Source organism: Primulina eburnea, chromosome 1 (assembly GCF_022965805.1).
Source record: "Primulina eburnea isolate SZY01 chromosome 1, ASM2296580v1, whole genome shotgun sequence".
Classification (NCBI taxonomy): Eukaryota; Viridiplantae; Streptophyta; class Magnoliopsida; order Lamiales; family Gesneriaceae; genus Primulina; species Primulina eburnea.
The window spans coordinates 39,413,254-39,433,164 of record NC_133101.1 but is presented as its reverse complement, the minus strand read 5'-3'; the positions used below and the strand labels follow the sequence as shown (position 1 = coordinate 39,433,164).

The 19,911-nt window shown below is 36.7% G+C and overlaps 1 non-coding gene across 1 annotated transcript; it reads right to left on the bottom strand.

Moving 5' to 3' along the window:
* Nucleotides 1–18,504: 18,504 nt before the first annotated feature.
* Nucleotides 18,505–18,610, bottom strand: LOC140815169 (small nucleolar RNA R71). The gene has a single exon (XR_012114283.1). It is a non-coding gene; the product is annotated as a small nucleolar RNA R71 (small nucleolar RNA).
* Between the last annotated feature and the right edge of the window lie 1,301 nt (nucleotides 18,611–19,911).

Here is a 19,911-nt window from a genome sequence, read left to right as displayed (position 1 = left end):
ATAATGGGTTGATTTACACGAGTGAGGGTAGCTTTTTCTCTAGTGGGTATCTTCTCAGTGGGAACTGTATCATCAGGAGGGATGACTTGCAATGGAATAGCCTGAATAGGCTTTTCAGCAGCTGACTGAGAAAGTTTCTCAGTAATGGTTGTTTCCACTGCTGGTATTGGTTTGGTTCTTTGTGTCCTTGGTTTCTTGATAAGTTTGGAAGATGTAGTTTTCTCAGAATCTGATTCACTGAGAATCAGTTTTCGCTTTGTAGCCTTCAGTTGGGCCAGCGTCTTGGCTCTCTTGACTGATTTAGGAGCAGCTTGCTGCATTCCAATCTCCTTTTTAACCTTTATAAACTTAGCAGGGGATATGTCCAACATAGTCTTGAGTGGTTGAGTATTTTCCGCATAAAAGATTTTAAGTTTTGAGAAACTTTCGCAATCATCAACCACTAATCCCTTTAATTTCAGCAAATAGCTTATCTGCACTGCGAACCCTTTGGATTGTTTGGGAGATAAAAACATATTCTTCAGAGTATTGAATAAAAAATGCTTCCATTTGAGTTTGCGTTCAGCCATTATGACAGTAATGGCTTGAAATTTTTCCAAGGTCAGTGCAGCAAACGATCCTGCTTTCGCTAATAGACCCTTGGCAATAATATCCGCAAGCAACTGAACCTCATGTTTCAGTTCTTTCTTGGTATCGGAAACTTTGATTTTCCGACCATCAGCTGATAGTTGAGATTGCATCTTTTCAACGTCCGATGCTTTAACATCAGAAAGAAGAGTCATTCCTTCAGTCGGTAGGGAGAAGAGTTCTCCAAAGTAGTCTGCCGAGATGATTAATAACTGACCATTGATCGTTGACTCGATATACCCATCAGGATTGATATGGCCGTTGGAATAGAATTCTTGAATTTCTTTGAGATATATTTCTTGCGAGGATTGTCCCAAAAATGTCCTTAATCCAGCAGTGTCAAGTTTTTGAAATACTTCCTTGACATTCGATTCTCCAAAGGATAGAATGGATCCGAAGTTGATAACCATTGCATTTAATATGTGAGCAGGAGTTTGAGTAGCCATTGAAAGCTGAATGATTTCCTGTAGAATGAAAAATATAGATTTGGTTTGAGGATTGAGGATAATCGTGATTGTAATGAAGACGAACTGAATCAAAGCGGGTAAAGTACTTATGTTTGTGACTGTTTGAATTATCGGACACGTGTCAGTCCAGTAAAATTTTGAGTAAAAATATGTGTACATGTGCTGTAAGCGTGTGTACAATTTTTGAGTGGTTAAAAATGTGTCCACGTTATAAACTGAAATTCATCATTATTTGGCAGACAATCACTTCATTTGATTTGAAATATAATAGGTTTAATTAGTTAACTTATATGAGAAGATTAGTGGAATTTTCAACTGAACGATCAGTTAGTGAAGCTGAGTCTTTTCAGTTGAGAATACACTAATAACTGTCTTCTCAGTTAACCTCTTAAATCACCATTCCCCCTAAATAGATGCGTTAGAGAGAATAAAATAAGCCCAATTAATTAAGGGAATCCTGAGGCTTAGTAGAGTAATCGTCACTTAAGGAAGTGTCCTTTCATTTTCCTTGACTTGGCCTATAAATAAAAGTAGAGGAGTTAGTCACAAGTATCAGCAGACACAAAAAAATTGGAAGGAGCAAGTAGTTCAAACGTCTCTCCACTTTCGCTTGTAGCTCAAAAAGCTGCTATAGAGGACAAGGTTTTTTATGCCAGTCTTCCTTATTGGGAAGAGTTACAGGAGCTGGAACTCCTGTACAACTCTGGGAAGGTTACCACCTTTAGGCGGATGGCCCAGCTGAGAGAAGTGCGAAGGCACTTAAACATTTCTGTAGAGGTGGATGCTTTCAAGGAGGGCCATCTCTATGAGCTAATGCTTCGCAAGGAGCTGGAGACTCTTAATAGCATCGCTTCTTCGCACAGCTTCTGCAAGACTTCTTCCTCAGCTCTAACTGTTTGGATGAGGATGTGGATAGCTAGTGTAGAATAAACTTATGAAAGTGTAGTTCTCTCAAAATTTGTGGATAAATAAAATGTTTATTTTGATAATGCGTCGTTTTTCTTTGTTTCTGTACACAATGATCTGTATGAGATTTAAACACATGAGCTAATGAAATGCTAAGAAACATTAGTTGTGATAAGTAAACAAATGAACTGTTGAGAAACTAATTATCATAAGTTGATTATAAACTGATACTGTTTAAACAGCTGTTAATGACAATCAAACTGGTGTCAGTTGATAATGAACAACTGATTACTTAAAAGTCCTCGGTATATGTGAAGGACTCTTTAATTGACTTGAGACTCTTCAGCTTCTCCATCGTCATTTTCCTATAAATAAGATGATAGTGATAAAAGATGTGATTTAATATCAGTTCAAAAGTATTTCAATATTTCCGATTCTGATGCATGCAGCAGCATTCATGTCCATGTGACTGAGCAATCAGCCCCTCGTTTAATAAATATCAAAAGAAAGATGGAGAGATATGTCCTGCAGAAAGTGTTGTCAACATGGGAGAAGATTCATGAATTGATGAGGGTTAGTGACAGTGGTGCTATTCCTACTCGTGCTCAGGAGGCAAGAGCACTGAAGTATCTTGAACGTTTTGAAGTCAGGCATGTTAGGGATTTGGTGGAGGACAAATGTCTTTTGGAGGCATTGTTGTGGAAAGAGTGGCATGTTGTTGATAAGATTTCGAAATCTAGGGCATTTGCTAGAGTTCGAATTTATGAGTTAAATGATTGGGTTAGAGCATGGCTAGATTCAGTTGATGCCATGATATCTTCTGTAAAATGGGAACGTTGGTATTCATAATAAAGTGTTATTTTCTATTTGTTGTGTTCTTATTTTCTGCATATAATTCTGTTAGTATAACAATATTACTAATAATTTCTAAGATAAATCGATTAAACCAAGAATATTTCGAAAATAAGAAAACTTAGCCTCAGGTAATGGTTTTGTGAAGATGTCAGCTGCTTGCTGTTCAGTTGAGATATATTCTAGCCGAATATCCTTCTTTAATGCATGATCCCTGATGAAGTGATGCCTGACATCTATATGTTTGGTCCTTGAGTGAAGAACTGGATTGTAGGTGATGGGAATTGTTCTGGTATTGTCACAAAATATGAGCGATTCAGTTGATGTTATTCCATAATCCTTCAGTTGTTGCTGAATCCAGATCAGTTGTGCACAACAGCTACCAGCAGCAAGATATTCTGCTTCTGTTGTTGAGGTAGCTATGGATGTCTGCTTCTTGCTGAACCAAGAGATCAGTCTATCTCCTAAGAACTGACAAGATCCACTTGTACTTTTGCGATCAAGCTTACATCCTGCATAATCTGCATCTGAGTATCCAACTAAATTGAAGGTGGAGTCTTTGGAATACCATAGTCCAACATTTTGTGTGTCCTTAAGATATCTCAGAATTCTTTTAGCAGCTGAGAAATGTGATTGCTTAGGATTTGCTTGAAATATGGCACACATACAGACATCAAAAATAATATCAGGGCGACTGGCTGTTAGGTATAACAATGAACCTATTAACCCTCTGTATAATGTCGCATCTACTGATATTCCCCCTTCGTCAGTGTCTAATTTAACTGATGAGCTCATGGGAGTTGTTCCGGCTGAACATGATTCCATACCAAATTTATTTAGCAGCTCCTTTGTATATTTTGTTTGACTAATGAATATACCAGTTTCCAATTGCTTCACTTGCAGTCCAAGAAAGAATGTCAGTTCACCCATCATGCTCATTTCAAACTTATCTTTCATTAACTTAGCAAACTTTTCGCACAATTTAGGGTTAGTTGACCCAAAAATTATATCATCAACATAAATTTGAACTAATAGAATATGATTATTTTTTTTGAATTTGAACAAGGTCTTATCAACTGATCCGACTGAAAAGTCATGATCAGTTAGAATTTTGAAAGAGTTTCGTACCAAGCCCTGGGAGCTTGTTTAAGACCATATAGTGATTTGTTCAAATGGTATACATGATCAGGAAGTTTATGATTTATAAACCTGGAGGTTGTTCAACGTATACTTCTTCTTGTAACTGACCGTTTAGAAATGCACTTTTCACATCCATCTGGTACACTTTGAAGTTTTTATGAGATGCGTACGCAAGAAATATTCTGATTGCTTCCAATCTTGCAACTGGAGCATACGTCTCATCATAGTCGATACCTTCTTCCTGTCTGTATCCTTGTGCTACTAATATTGCTTTGTTTCGTACAACTGACCCATCCTCGTTTAGTTTATTCCTGCATACCCATTTTGTACGTATAATGGTTTTTGAAGTTGGTCTTGGAACTAAGTTCCAGACGTTATTGTGAGTGAACTGATTTAGCTCTTCTTGCATAGCATTTACCCAATTAGGATCAGCAAAAGCTTCATCAGTTTTCTTTGGTTCCAGTTGTGAAACGAAGGCTGAATAAATAAATAAATTTAACATTTGATTGCGAGTTCTTACGGGATCAGATGGATTTCCTATTACCAGATGAGGTGGATGTGATTTTCTCCATCTGTATTCTGTATTTGTTACATCAGCAACTTCTTCAGTTGGCATCTGAGTGCAATTTTCAGCTTCAGTTGGTATTTGCATATTATCAGTTTGCCTTAATAACTGATTGTCAGCATTTACTTCCTGCTCATTTAGTTGATCTAATATCTTTGGTTCTGGTGTTTGAAGGATATATTGATTGTTATGACTTTAATCTTTGTCATCATCCTCCAAACTAATATCTGTAAATCGATCAGCTAGCTCAACTTGATCAGTTGTCTTATCAGTTAGTACAGTTTCATCAAAATCAACATGCGCGGATTCTTCAACATTTAAGGTTTTCTTATTAAAGACTCTATAAGCTATGCTAACTGATGAATATCCAAGAAATATTCCTTCTGCAGATTTGGCATCAAATGCTTTTAAGTAACTTTTACCATTATCATGAATAAAACATCTACAGCCGAATATTTTGAAGTAAGTAATTATACTTTTTCTTCCATGCCACATCTCATATGGTGTTTTCATATGATTCTTATTAATCATTGATCTGTTCAGAGTATAACATGCAGTGTTTACTGCCTCTGCCCAAAATCTTTGAGAAATTCCAGAATCAGCAAGCATTGTTCTAGCAGCTTCTTTAAGGGTTCGATTTCTTCTCTCAGCTACACCGTTTTGCTGAGGAGTTCTTGCTGCTGAGAGCTCATGCTTGATTCCAGCATTTTCTAGAAAGCTTGAAAGTGTTTGATTGATGAATTCAGTTCCTCGATCAGATCTGATTCGATCAATCCCAACTGATTTTTCATTTAAAAGTCTTTTGAAGAGTTTAATCAGTTGTGCAGCCGTATGGTCTTTGGATTTAATAAATATGACCCAAGCAAATCTTGAAAAATCATCTACGACCACCAAGGTGTATTTCATTCCCCCTAAGCTCATGACTGGTATTGGACCGAAGAGATCCATGTGCAATAGTTCTAAGCATCGGGATGAAGATTTACACCCCTTGTTTTTGAAAGAAGATCGTACTTGTTTTCCATACTGACATGCTGAGCAAAGTTTTTCTTTTAAAAAATTTATTTTGGGCAAACCAGTTACAAGTTCATGTTTATTCAGATAAGCGATGGATTTAAAGTTTAAATGATTTAACCTTTTATGCCACAACCAGTTTTGAGATGATTTTGAAGCAATGAAGCAGGCTGGTGCATGAGGTTGTTCATTCCAACTGACTTTATATGTGTTTCCACATCGTTTGCCAGTTAGTATAATTTCATCAATTGATGTTTTAACTAAGCATGAGTTTTTATCAAATTGTACTGAGAATACATTGTCGTATAACTGAATAATACTAATCAAGTTATACTTCAGATTCTCTACTAATAAAACATCTTTAATAGTAAAGTTACCATGGATAATCTTACCCTTACCCACGGTTTTACCTTTGGAATTATCTCCGAAACTGATGTTTGGACCACTATATTTGATTAGTTGAGATAGCATACTTGGATCTCCTGTCATATGTCATGAGCAAACGCTGTCCAAATACCATATTGAACTTTTATTTGTACCTGTTACCTGCAAGCACACACATAATTTGATTTGGTACCCATATCTATTTGGGTCCAAAGCTTATTAGTCCCTTTGGAACCCATACTCGGATTAGTCTAACTGACTTTCCAGTAGCTGTATTCCGAATAGTTTTTCTCGGTCTTTGTGTGCTTGGTGAATAGTGTACAGATGATACAGTATGTATTTTAGCTTGGTTCAACTGATTGTTCAGTCTGTATCTTTTCTGGACTGGTTTGCAGTTATAATAATTTGAATATCTCTTGCTGAATCTCTTTGATGAATGATTTTCTGAGTCAGTAGAGATTTTTGGACTGTAACCAACTCCATGTCTTCTGGCTTTATACATATTCTCAATAGGTTTTTCATTCAGTTTGCTAGGCTCAAACTTCTTTTGTTCTACTGTTGATCTGACAAACTGAATGTACTTCCCTTTGTTCATTGTCAGCTTTGGTTGAGTATCATTTGAAAACGTTTCTCCTTGATTACTGAATCCTAAACCAGTTTTATCATAAACTGATTTTTGTGAATTATGCATCTCATTCAATGCAGTAGACGACTTATTCCAGGATTGAATGAGTTCAGTTTGTTTTGAATTTTCAAGAATCAATTTCTGGATCAGTGACTGATCTTTCTTTCTCTCTGCTTTTAGTTCAGCAATTTCCCTTTCTAGACTCAACCTATCAACTGATTTATCAGTTTTGGTTTTGTTGTCCATGGGATCATTTTGCTTTGACTTTATTTCCTCAAATGATGATGCAAGTTTCTGGTACTCACTTACCATTTCATGCAATGCTAAAATGAGTTCTTCTCGTGTAAAATCAGTTGAACTGAAATCAAATACATGTTGACTTGTAGATTCTGCTTCAGTATCATTTGCCATTAGACATTTGACTTCCTCTTCATCACTTGAACTATATGAGCTTTCTGGTTCTGATTCGTCACTATCAGTTTCTGCCCATTTGGATTTGTTCTCTTCAGCTAATAGAACTTCGTGTTTCTTTCTGTAGGCTTTCTTATCATATCTAGGTCTTCTCTTATGCTAATATGGTTTCTTTCTTTTGTCAGTTGATCCTTGACTGTCCTTTTTAGGTTTAGGACAGTCAGCAATGTAATGATCTGTTTTGCCACAATTGTAGCAAGCATTTGTTTCCTCTTTGGAATTATTTTTCTGGTATTGCTTCTGAAAGTTTCCTTGGTTCTTTCTCATGAACCTCCCGAACTTTTTGATGAATAGTGACATAGCATCATTGCTTAACTGATCAGCAGATTTCTCGACTGAACTAGTTGGTTCAGTTCTGACAGCTGCTAAAGCAGTTGTAGTTGTAGGAGTAGATGATTCTCCTTCTCTGTTCTGCAATTCAAATTCATAAGCTTTTAAATCAGCAAATAGTTCATGAAGTTTGATCTGGTTCAAATCTTTTGATTCTCTCATAGCCATAGTTTTGACATCACATTCCTTTGGAAGACCTCTCATCACTTTTAGTGTAACCTATTTGTTGGTATACACTTTCCCGAGTGCATTTAATTCATTTATAATATTGTTCACCCTTTCATCATATTCATTCATTGATTCTCCAACCTTAATTTTGATATTGTCAAATTTCTGAACAACAACTGAGAGTTTATTTTCTTTCGTTTGGTCATTTCCTTCATATAACTGAATCAACTTCTCCCAAATTTCTTTTGTTGTTTTGCACATCTTTATTTTGTTGAAGGTTGCTTTGTCCAGTGTTTTGTATAGAGTATCTTTGGCTACATTGTCAAGATTAGCTTTCCTTTTGTCCTCAGTTGTCCACTCTTCTCTGGGCTTTTGAATTCTCTGTGGTGCCCCTTCAGTTATGGCAATTGTTGTGTTTGCTTTTAGAATTTTCATGGGTCCGTCTGTTATGACATACCACATGTCATCATCTTGTGCAGCTAAGTGAGCCTGCATTCCGATTTTCCAGTCATCGAAATCTTCTCTTGAGAACATAGGGATTTTATTGAATGAAGACATGCTTGTTGACTTATAGATCAGAAGTATTCAATAACAAGATTCAACTGCTCTGATACCACTTGATAGGATCGGTTATCGTAACAAGAGTGTTTAGAAGGGGGGGTTGAATAAACACTTACAATTAAAATTGGTCTTTTCGAATATTTGAGTTCAGTTTGGTGACAAACGGTATCTCGGAATCTTGTTGGTCAATAACAATCAGTTAAACTAGAGTAGTTGCGGAAAATAACTGACTGAAAGATAGAATACGAAACTGAAAGAGATATGCAAGAGTTGTTTCTGGATGTTCGGAGAATTGAATTACTCCTACGTCACCCCTTCTATCACAAGGATATGATATTCACTAAAAGACTTTGATCAAGTACAACACTTGTACAGACCCACTTCAGTTTGGACTTACAACTGCCAAAACTGAAACTCTTAGTTCTACACAATATTCTTAATACGTAACTGATATTAGCACAGTTTGAATTTAACAGCTTTTAAGGAGTGCTAATAAGCTCAGATTGTAGCCTTGATTGCTACGAATAATTCAAATGAAAGTGAGCTGAGATTTTGACAGAGTAACAGCAAGCTTAAGATTGAATGATCGTCTCTTGCTTCTTCTGCTGTTCTTCAGTCATATTTATACTTTGCTTTCAACGGTAACTTTGATATGCATTTGAATTCTAGTATCCGTTGAATGCCACTTCATCATTTTTTGGGCAATGTTCTCTTCATTGATTGTAATACGGCGTCTTAATTGCAGAAGCCGAAATACGTTGTTCTATGCTGTAATGATTGAGATGCGGCTTTCCATATTCACTTGCTGTTTACTATGTTATTTTTTCGGTTGAATGTTCTTTCCCGAGAAGCATTCAGTTGAGATCAGTTTTGACTGAAACTTTTGCGGCTGAGTATATTAACTGATCGGTTTCCAAATGATCAGTTTTCCTCATTAGTTCAGCTGGTTCTAATTATTCAGTTGTCTTCATAATTCAGTTAGTTTCTTCAGTTTGTCAAACTCCGAAATTTGGTTTCCAACAAAGGTGTTTAGAAAGGGGGGTTGAATAAACACTCGAAAATTTTCACAAATTTTTCGAATAATGAATCAGTTTGATGACAAACTGAATTTTGGAATCTTTCTTGTCAATGTCAATCAGTTAACTGATGAAAGTGCGGAAATAAACTGATTGACAGCTAGAATAAAAACTGATATTAAGAGGCACAAGAATTATGGATGTTCGGAGATTTCAAACACTACTACGTCACCCCTTTTATCTCGAAGATATGATATTTACTAAAAGACTTTGATCTATAAAATGATTTGTACAAACCTACTTCAGTTTTTGGATTAACAATTCCAAAACTGAAGCTCTTAGTTCCAATACAACTATCAGTATTCAACTTATATGTTACTACTTAGCACAAAATAACCTATACAAGATAAATTAATACAGTAGTAAGTTTGTTCTTTTAAGCTCGAAGTATAGCTTTGAATGCTATGAATGTATATATTAAGCAAGTGCTTTTGAGAGATATAGAACACTGAGTTTTTGCTTGAAAAACTGATTGCTTGATTTCTGGACTACATAATTTCTCTCGATCATTGATTACATTGATCAGCTGATCTTCTCGGCTATTTATAGGCTTGATTCCAACGATAACAATAAATCCATTTGAAACTTTATATCCGTTGTATAGCCACGTCTAAATTCTTTTGACAATCGTATACTGTAGCTTTTCTAATATGTGGACTTCCCACTATTTGTTGCAATCTGCTCTTTTTACAATTTTGGGTTGATAGCTACGTTCCATAACTGATGACGTGTCAAACTGATTTATCAGTTGACAAAGCCGATAGGATTAACTAATCGATCTCAACTGACTATAGTTCAACTTATCAGTTTCCAACTAATCATCCAGTTGACTTACGCACTAATCTTAAGTTCGGGCAACTTTCAACTTACGATTTTTTTTAGTCTTCTTGATCAGTTGTTCATCTTTTTTATGCTCTGTTTGTCAAATCTTAAATTAAGTTTCCAACAATTTCTCCCTTTTAGGAGTTTGACAAAACATAGAATATATGAACTGATCATACTGAACTCTTTGTAGATAAATCACTCTTTTATTTTCAACGTACAGATTCGCACATAGAATGAAAAAAATGAAAGAATCTTCTACTGAATAAAAATCCACAAAATATGCCAAGATTTCTCAACTGAATATGAAGACTGTCGTCTAACTGATCTGGACTTCATCAATGCTTGGCTCATTTATTGGCTCGTCCTTGATCAGTCAGTTAACTCGGTTTTTTCTATAAAGGGAGTAGAAACGAATGCTCTGCTAGACTCCAGGGCTACTCATTCTTTTAATCAGACATCTTTATGTTTTATTTGGGCATCGAACCCACCAGGCTCGACATGAATTATTTTGTGACCGTTCTATGTGGGAGGAATTTTCTGATTCTAGTTAGATCAGAGACTGGATCTCGAGCTATAGGGCCACATAGTCTATGCTGATCTTATTGTACTACCGATGCCCGAGTTTGACATTATTCTGGGAATGGACTCGTTGTCAAAGAATGAAGTGTCAAATTACTTCTTACGAAAGTCAGTGAGGTTCACACCATTGGGTAAGGAAGAATTTGTATTTGAGCCAAGTGGATGAAACAGCACGCCTCGGATATTATCATGCCTTCAGGCGAGGAAGCTCATGCATAAGGGATGCTAGACATTCTTGGAGAGCATTATTTCGACCCTCTTTTACTACTAGTCAATCAGTAGCAGACGTCCCAGTTGTGAGAGATTTTCCTGACGTTTTTCCTAACGACATTGCAGGTATTCTACCTGAGCATGAGGTTGAGTTTTCTATTTATATAATACTAGGTATTGTCCGAATCTCCAAGATGTCGTATTGGTTAGTGCTTGTAGAAATGAAAGAGCTCAAACAGTAGATATAGAAGCTAATGGATAAGGGATTGATACCCCCTAGTTGTTCACCTTGGGGCCCACCAGTACTTTTCATGTAGAAGAAAGATAGAAGCACAAGATATTGCATCGACTACCGTGAGTTGAATAGAGTTACAGTGAAGAACAAGCACCCATTACCAAGGATCGAGGACCTATTCGATCGATTGCAAGGAGTTACTTGGTTTCCAAGATAGATCTTCACTCCGGGTATCATTAGCTGAAAGTGAGACGCATATATACACAAGACAGCTTTCAGAACTCGCTATGGGCATTATGAGTTCCTAGTGATGCCATTTGGATTGAAAACTGCTCCAGCGATCTTCATGAATTTCATGAATCACGTATTCCACCCTTACTTGGATCAGTTTGTCATTGTATTTATAGATGACATCCTCATTTATTCGAAGAACCCAGAGGAGCATAGCTAGCATCTGTGTACCGTGTTGCAAGTGATGCAGAGCTGTAAGTTGTTTGAAAAGTTCAGCAAGTGTGAGTTTTTGTTGGATAAAATGACATTTTTGGGGCACATTATCTCTAGAAGTTGCATTTGGGTTGACCCATGCAAAGTGGAAGCAGTTAAGGAATGGGTCGAAATGAAGAGCACATCTGAGATCCGTAGTTTCTAGGGCTTAGCGGGTTGGGATTTTCTTATATTGCAGTGCCACTCACCTCGTTGACAAAGAAGAATGTCAAATTTTTTTGGAGTGTTGACTGCTAGTAGAGTTTCGACACTTTGAAGCAAGCTCTTATAACAGAGACAGTATTAGCCATGCCATCAGGGCAAGGCAACTTTGTGTTGTACACTGATACTTCTAAGCTCGGACTAGGCGCCATATTGGTGCAGCATGGCCGAGTCATCGCATATGCCTCCAGACAACTGAAGGTACATGAAAATAATTATCTGACTCATGATATTGAGTTAGCTGCTCTAGGCTTCGCTTTGAAAAGATGGAGACACTGCTTGTATGGTGAGAACAGCCAGATTTTTATACATCACAAGAGTCTCAAATGTTTCTTTTTTCAAAAAGAATTGAACATGCGATAGAGACGGTAGCTAGAGTTGTTAAAAGACTCTGATTTTGATATTAGCTATCATCTGGGAAATGCCAATGTAGTCGTTGAATCCTTGAGTAGAAAAGCAGGAGTTGTAACACAACTATGGTACAGAGACCTCTAGAGCTAGTGATGCAAAAATTCGATCTCGAAGTTTATCCTAGGGGCAAAGCCCTTAGATTATCCGCTTTGACAGTGCAGTCCACTTTAATAGACAGTATCTGTAGTTGACAATCATATGATGAGTAGTTGTAGAAATGGCGATCGAGAGATGAATCTAAAGGCCGTAAGATTTATGAATTAATCGATGGGATTGTAAGGTATAGATGGAGAATTTGGGTACCTAGTGTTGGTTCGATTAGATGAGATATATTTTCAGAAGAGCATACGGCTTCGTATTCCATTCATCCAAGTAGCACTAAGATGCATAAAGATTTGCAGATGCTTTATTGATGGCCAAGAATGAAAGAGACATTCGACGCTTTCTATCTAAATGTTCTAGCAGGTGAAAGCAGACCATCAAATACTAGCAGGGACTGTAAGGTCTAGAAATTCGAATGACGTAACCAGACTGCATGTAAATCTAGGGGTTTTTAAAATGTTTACTTAATGTTTAGTGCATAGGTATTACATTATTTCATGGTTTTATGGCATGGTTTACTTGATTGCATAACATATGGCTTTTAGCAGTATTTCATGCCCGAACGAGGAACGGAGACCGGGGACAGTTAAGGAAAATGTTTTATTAAATAATTATTTTCAGTTATTTAATATATGGTGTACTTATTATGTAATTTTTGAAAATGGTCACTTTTAAAATATTTTTACGCGTTGAACCATATTTTAACCCAGTAGTCAATTTTTAGCTAAGCGAAGGACTTTTTGAGGTTTGGGTAAAATTTTCGAAAACATACCTAAACATTATATTTATGTGCATTTCATTGGGCCTAATGGACTTGTTTTATTGGGATTTTTGGCCTAGACCTCTACACCTTAATATTTTAAACCTAGGCTCATTTTCCTAATTATTTGTTCTAACAACTTTTCACACCCAAAAACATACCCTCGCCCATCCATTGGCCGATCCACTCTTTTCCTCTAGTAGATAGGGTTTATTCTGTTTTGGTAAAGAAAAACGCAGGCAAGGTCTTCCTTGTCCCTCCTGTGTTCGTCTCTCGCTCCGTTTGTTGTCTTTTTGCGTGCAATTCTTCGTCAAGTCACGCCTGATTCCTTTCTTTTCTCATCGATCACATCATAATATGTATTTTGATTGTATTTGCGTGATGTAATTTAAATTACTGATATTATTGGATTATACATGGATTTTACATGAATTTCTTTTGAAAAACATGCATATGGCTCACATTTTTTCATGGCTTGAAGGGGGCTGCAAGGGCTAATGGTTGGAGTCATGAATCACACCAAGTAGAGGATGTTTAAGTGCTAGAATCAGATTTGGAGCAAGTGTTGTAGGTATCTGATCGATTCCTTCGTTGTGGCTCGTTTTGGAGAGTTCGGGTGGTTCATGTGTATTCGAGAGCATGGGGCTGAGGTCCATGGCTAGGGCAATTCCGGAATGTTTGGTTGTGCTCTAGTATAGATTGGCTCGAGCCTGGTCCGGGCGGTGAGAGCGTAGGACGGTTTGGATTGGAGGTGGAAATTTAGGGTTTTTGCACGCATGTGTAGCGCCACTGCTCTGCCCAATTGGCGCCGCAACGCTTCCGCTTCAGTCCTTGTAGCGCCGCAGTGCTGGTGCTTAGGCACTTACAAAGCACTGCAGTGTTACACAACCAACGCCTAGGCGCTAGTCTTGTACTTGAGGGTTAATGATTTTGATGAGCATGTCTCATTTTGGTTGTTGATATGTCAATGTGTCCGAGGTTATTGAGGGTTTAATTGGGTCATAAGGGGTTTGTTTAGTGAACTATGGTTAAGTTTCGGGTTCAAACTGGGACACTGGTCTAAGTTTTAAACAAATTATAGAAGTTAAAGAGTGGCTCGAGTTTAACTCTAAGAAATGATTAAAATATGCTTTTAAGGCTTTTGATAAGTTTGAATAGGAAATGGCCAAGTTGCACCGAGTTAGGTTAGTAGTCCTGACAGTGCACTGACAACTGTTAATGCATATTTAAAATGTATATGTTGATATTTAACATAGATTTTTATGTTAATGCTGGAAAACACATTGCATGCTTGGTTTTAAGGAAATTTATGTATATGCATGAATTTTACAAGTGACGAATACGTTGACAAGTTTTTGAAAGAGGTGAGTTGGTTGTGACGAACACGAACACGAACACGAACATGTAAGGCAAAGCTTAGTGGAGAGGTAAAATTGTGCTGACGTGCCTGCCGTCAGGTACCGCGGTTATATGTAGATGGATCCATCTGCCTAAAGCTGATATGAAAGTCACAATTAATTATCTGAATTCAGTAAAGGAAATTAATATGTATATGATGATACGATATGTCATGATTTGATATGAATATTTTTATTTTTATGCTCATGTTTTTGAAGATCACGAAAGTTATTTTGTTTATAGTACTTTTCACTGTTGCATGATATGTATATGTACTTGTTTTAACGGTTCAGATGTGTTTATTATATAGATTCACTAGATGTGATTGATGCAGGTGTTCATATGGATGAAGAGACTGGAGGCGCTAAAGACTGAGTAGGCTGGGCTGGGGGTGCATGTGGAAACCCGATGACCTTGCATTTCTTCCGCATAATATGATTATGAGTCATGGGTTTAAACAATATGTTAAAATGATTTTGAATCTTTTTATACGTTGTTGATTTGTCAGAGTTTTGGTGTTTTGTTTGAGTTTTTCTTTTAAACCAGTAGACTAGGAGATTGTGTACGTTTGAGATTTTTAACTGCAATAATTTTTATTCAGTGTTTGGATGACCTTTTAAAATGCATGATTGACTTATCTATATATATATGAGTGTGTGTATTTTTTGTCATAGTTTTTTTAAAAAAAATTCAGTAGTATATTAAGCAGTATACGTTTTAGTTGGTATCAGAGAAATGTCTCTTGTACAGGGTTGTGTCTATGCCAGCTTCAGAAACTCGCGTCAAGCCTCAAGTCTGTAAGATTACATGCTTTAAATGATTTAAAAATTTTAATGTTATCACATGCATGTTTTCATGATCTACGTTTTTCAGTACATGTAGTTATGATTACATTTTTTTACGTTAAATGATTCAAAAGCTAGATTGAATTGCATGTTAGTTACGCTTATAATTTGGACTGTATTCAGATATTGTGCCTTTTAGAAGAGCTCCCAGTACAGACAGGAAAGATGGAACCCCTGGGGGTGACCGAGCTTTTCCACCACAGCCACCCGAGATCCTGCTTCCCGAGTTCTGGAGGGTATAGCACCTGGAGATCCTGCTTCCCGAGTTCTGGAGGGTATAGCACTCCCGGTACCAGTTGATTTTGTGAGCTCAAAAATTAATCGCAAGTGCACGATGTCAAGTAATAGTACAATGTACGTGAGTACGAGTATCGTTCCACTGGAGACTGTATTTGACAATTATTATTTTCAGTTATTAATTCTTTAGTAACGAAAATTTTAATGATTGTTTTATTTCTACTATAATCAAATATACATGCAAATAAACTAATTCAAGTATTAGATAATGAAATATAATATTTATAATAGTTGATTAAAATTCAATGAGAAATGAATTTGTTGGGAATATCGGTTCACCTACCCCTCGTTAATTAATTAATTCGTTCGATAATGATTGTATGCTTCCGACAGGATTTCCTATTCAATTGAACACACTGTCTCGAGCTATGCCACACTAATTCTACTCAACTAAGTAATTAAATGTTTTTAATTATTTATCAAGAGTGAATTGCATGTCGATTTATGAAATCCCCTAGTTTTTGACCTTTAGGACTATGACTATCAGAGCGTATCCAATTTCATATGTCTATGTAAATTGTAGATCCACGGATTATATTACTCGTTCCTATCACAAGTTATTCTCTCGAACTCACTCGCAATATAAAAACGTTGTTAAAGTTAGCTACGCTCTAACAACACGATAAAACAGTAGTATAATCAAGAATAACGCAAAAATCGAAATATAAATTAATTAGATCAAACTTTTGGGGTAGGATCCCCTTGAATCCCTACAAATAATAAAGTTAGCTACTAGAATTCATAGTGGAAATAAACACAACAATGTTTAAGAGATAAAAACTAAATTAGAAATACTAGAATTGACGGAAATTGCGAAGAACGACGCCCGAAAAGTTCCCAGGGGTCTTGATTGACGTGGTTTTTACATGTTTTATTGCATTATTTTGTGTGTGTTTGCATTGTGCATGCGTACATTTCATTTCATTTGTTCATTTTAGAGTAAACATTTGCATTAAATCATGTCTCACTTGAGTGCTGTGTGACAAATTTGCAGGAAAAATGACCGGAAAACCGAATCTGGAGCAAAGTGTGCAAGCCAAGAAGGAAATGGCAGAAAGGCTGGCGCCCGAGCGGTAGAAAAATTACGGCTCGGGCGCGAGAGGTGATCCGAGTAGCAAATCTCCAGAGAGGATGCGTTCGGGCGGTAATATTCTAACGCCCGGGCACGAGAAATGACCTCCGAAGAGAAAAATGTCCAGAAGGTGTAGCGCTCGAGCAGAAATATTCTACCGCCCAAGCGTGACTGCCGCATTCCCCAAGAAAAATTACAGAAGGTGTAGCGCTCAAATGGTAATATTCTACTTTCCGAGGGCCACCTATTTTTTGGAAGATTCTTGTCTGATTCCTTACCTGATTTTGGGGATATGGATGACATGGAAAGGTTGAGGGGACAAATTGGATTCATTCTAACTTCATTGAAGCAGCCGCCACAAGCTTGAAGGGGGGTTTTTTGCGCTTGGATTGAAGATTCGAAGATTTCCGGGCATCATTCTTCGTGTTTTTCGTTAAATCAAGTATTTGTAATTTAGTTTTCATCTTTTAAACTTTGTTTTGTTTATTTCTAATATGAATTCGAGTAGCTAAACTTTTATTATTTGTTGGGAATTAAGGGGATCCTACCCCGAACTTTGATTTGAATTAATTCACATATCGGTTTCTGATTTATTCTTGATTATACTATTGTTTTATCGTGTTGTTAAAGCGTAGCTAACTTTAATAACGATTTTATATTACGAGTGTGTTCGAGAGAATAACTAGTGATAGGAACGAGTAGTATAATCCATGGATCTACAATTTACATAGATATATGAAAGTGGATATGCGCCGATAGTCATAGTCTGGTAGGGCGAAAACTAGGGGATTTCATAGATAGACATGCGATTTACTCTTGATAAATAATTAAAGACATTTAATTACCACATTGAATAGAATTAGTTGGCATCGCTCGAGAGAGTGTTTTCAATTGAATAGAAAATAGGTGAACCGAGATTCCCAACAAATTTATTTCTCGTTGAATTTTTAATCAACCATTCCAAATATTATATTTCATTATTTAATTCCTGAATATTTTTAATTGCATGTTTATTTGATCAGAGTAGTAATAATCAATCAACCAATTTTCTTTGCTAAAGATTTAATAACTGAAAATAATATTGGTCAAATATAGTCTTCAGTGGAACGGTACTCGTACTCACGTACATTATACTATTACTTGACATCGTGCACTTGCGATTAATTTTTGAGCATACAAAATCATATTTTTATTGAGGTTTCCACACTGCAAGTTTTGCTCGATCAAGTTTTTGGCGCCGTTTCTGGGGACTGTTAATTCAGAATTTTATTTTTAATTATTTTCTTTAGCATTGTTTCATTTTTATTAAATTAACAATCCATATTCTATAACAGATATTTTTTCCAGTGCATGCCAAAGTCATTTGACGTGGAGCTTGAGGAGTTCGACCCTGAAATTGAAAGAACATTCCGCAAGAGAAGACAACAGCAGAGACTGAAAGAACTGATGGAGAGGCACGAGAACGATCATGAGGAGGAACAACATGATGCTAGACATGTTGAGATGCCACGCCGCATACCGATGCTGGAGTATGCCCAACCTTTTTTGGATGGAGCACAGCCCAGCATTGTGAGGCCTGTTGTGCTTGCAAACCACTTCGAAATCAAACCAGCCATAATTCAGATGATTCAGAACACAGTCCAGTTTGGAGGATCTGCAGTAGATGACCCGAACACGCACATGGCAGATTTTCTCGAAATTTGCGATACTTTGAAATTTAATGGATTTTCTGATGATGCTGTTAGATTCCGTTTATATCCCTTCTCCTTGCGTGATAAAGCTAAAGCATGGTTGAATTGTTTGCCTGTAGGTTCGATCACCACATGAGAGGACATGGCGAAAGCGTTTCTCATTAAATACTTTCCTCCATCTAAGACCATGAAGCTGCGGGCAGACATCACCACATTTGCTCAATTCGAGCATGAGTCTTTATATGAGGCATGGGAGCGCTTCAAAGATTTATTAAGAAGATGTCCTGATCACGAACCACTTGTATTAGTTGTTCAAAACTTTTACTATTGATTGCTTACTCCTAATCGTACTATGATAGATGCTGCTGCGTGTGGAAACCTCTTGAGAAAAACTGCTGAGGAAGGATACGAGTTGTTGGAGGAGATGATTGCTAGCAGCTATCATCCTCAATCTGAAAGAATAACCAGCAAAGAAGTGCAAGAGTTCACCAGGTTACTGACCTTTCCGCTGTCACTGCACAACTTGATGTCTTGAATAGGAAATCGGAAGGGTTGAATATGGGTGGCATGGCTATGCGTCTTCAAGAGATATATTGTGCAAAATGCGGAGGAGAACATTATGTTAAGTGATCGAGCAAAACTTGCACAGTAAAATCCCCAATAAAAATAAGATTTTGTATGCTCAAAATAAATCGCAAGTGCACGATGTCAAGTAATAGTATAGTGTATATGAATACGAGTATCGTTCCACTGGAGACTGTATTTAACAATTATTATTTTAGTTATTAAAACTTTAGCGACGAAATTTGATTGTTTGTTTATAACTACTAAAATGCAAGAAAATTAAATAAACAAGTTCAACGATTAAATGATAAAATATGAATGCTAAACCAATGGATTAAATTTCAAATGATAAAAGAATTTGTTGGGACTTCTGGTTCACCTACCCCTTATTAATTAATTAATTCGTTCGATTGTGTTCTACGCTTCCGACAGGATTTCCTATTCAATTGAACACGCTCTCTCGAGCTATGCCAAACTAATTCACTCAATGAAGTAATTAAATGTCTTTAATCATTTATCAAGAATGAACCGCATTTCGATTCATGAAATCCCCTAGTTTTCGACCCTAAGGACTATGACTATCGGCACGTATCCAATTTCATATGTCTATGCAAATTGTAGATCCGCAGATTATACTACTCGATCCTATCACTAGTTATTCTCTCGAACTCACTCGTGATATAAAATTGCCGTAAGAGTTAGCTACGCTCAAACGACACAATAAAAATCGTAATACAATCAAGAGCAACGCACAACTCAAAATATAAATTAATCAACTAAAAGTTTGGGGTAGGATCCCCTTCAATCCCAACAAATATGAAAGTTAGCTACTAGAATTCATAATTAAAATAAGCAAAACAATGTTTAAACAAAGAAAAATAAACTAGAAATACTAGGCAGTGACGAAATCTGCGAAGTACGATGCCCGGAAACCGTCGAATCTTCAATCCAAGTTCAAAAGCTCTCCCCAAAAATCCTTTTTTGCTCTCCAAATCTGTCTGAATCATCTTAAAAAGTCGACCAATCCTTTTTTC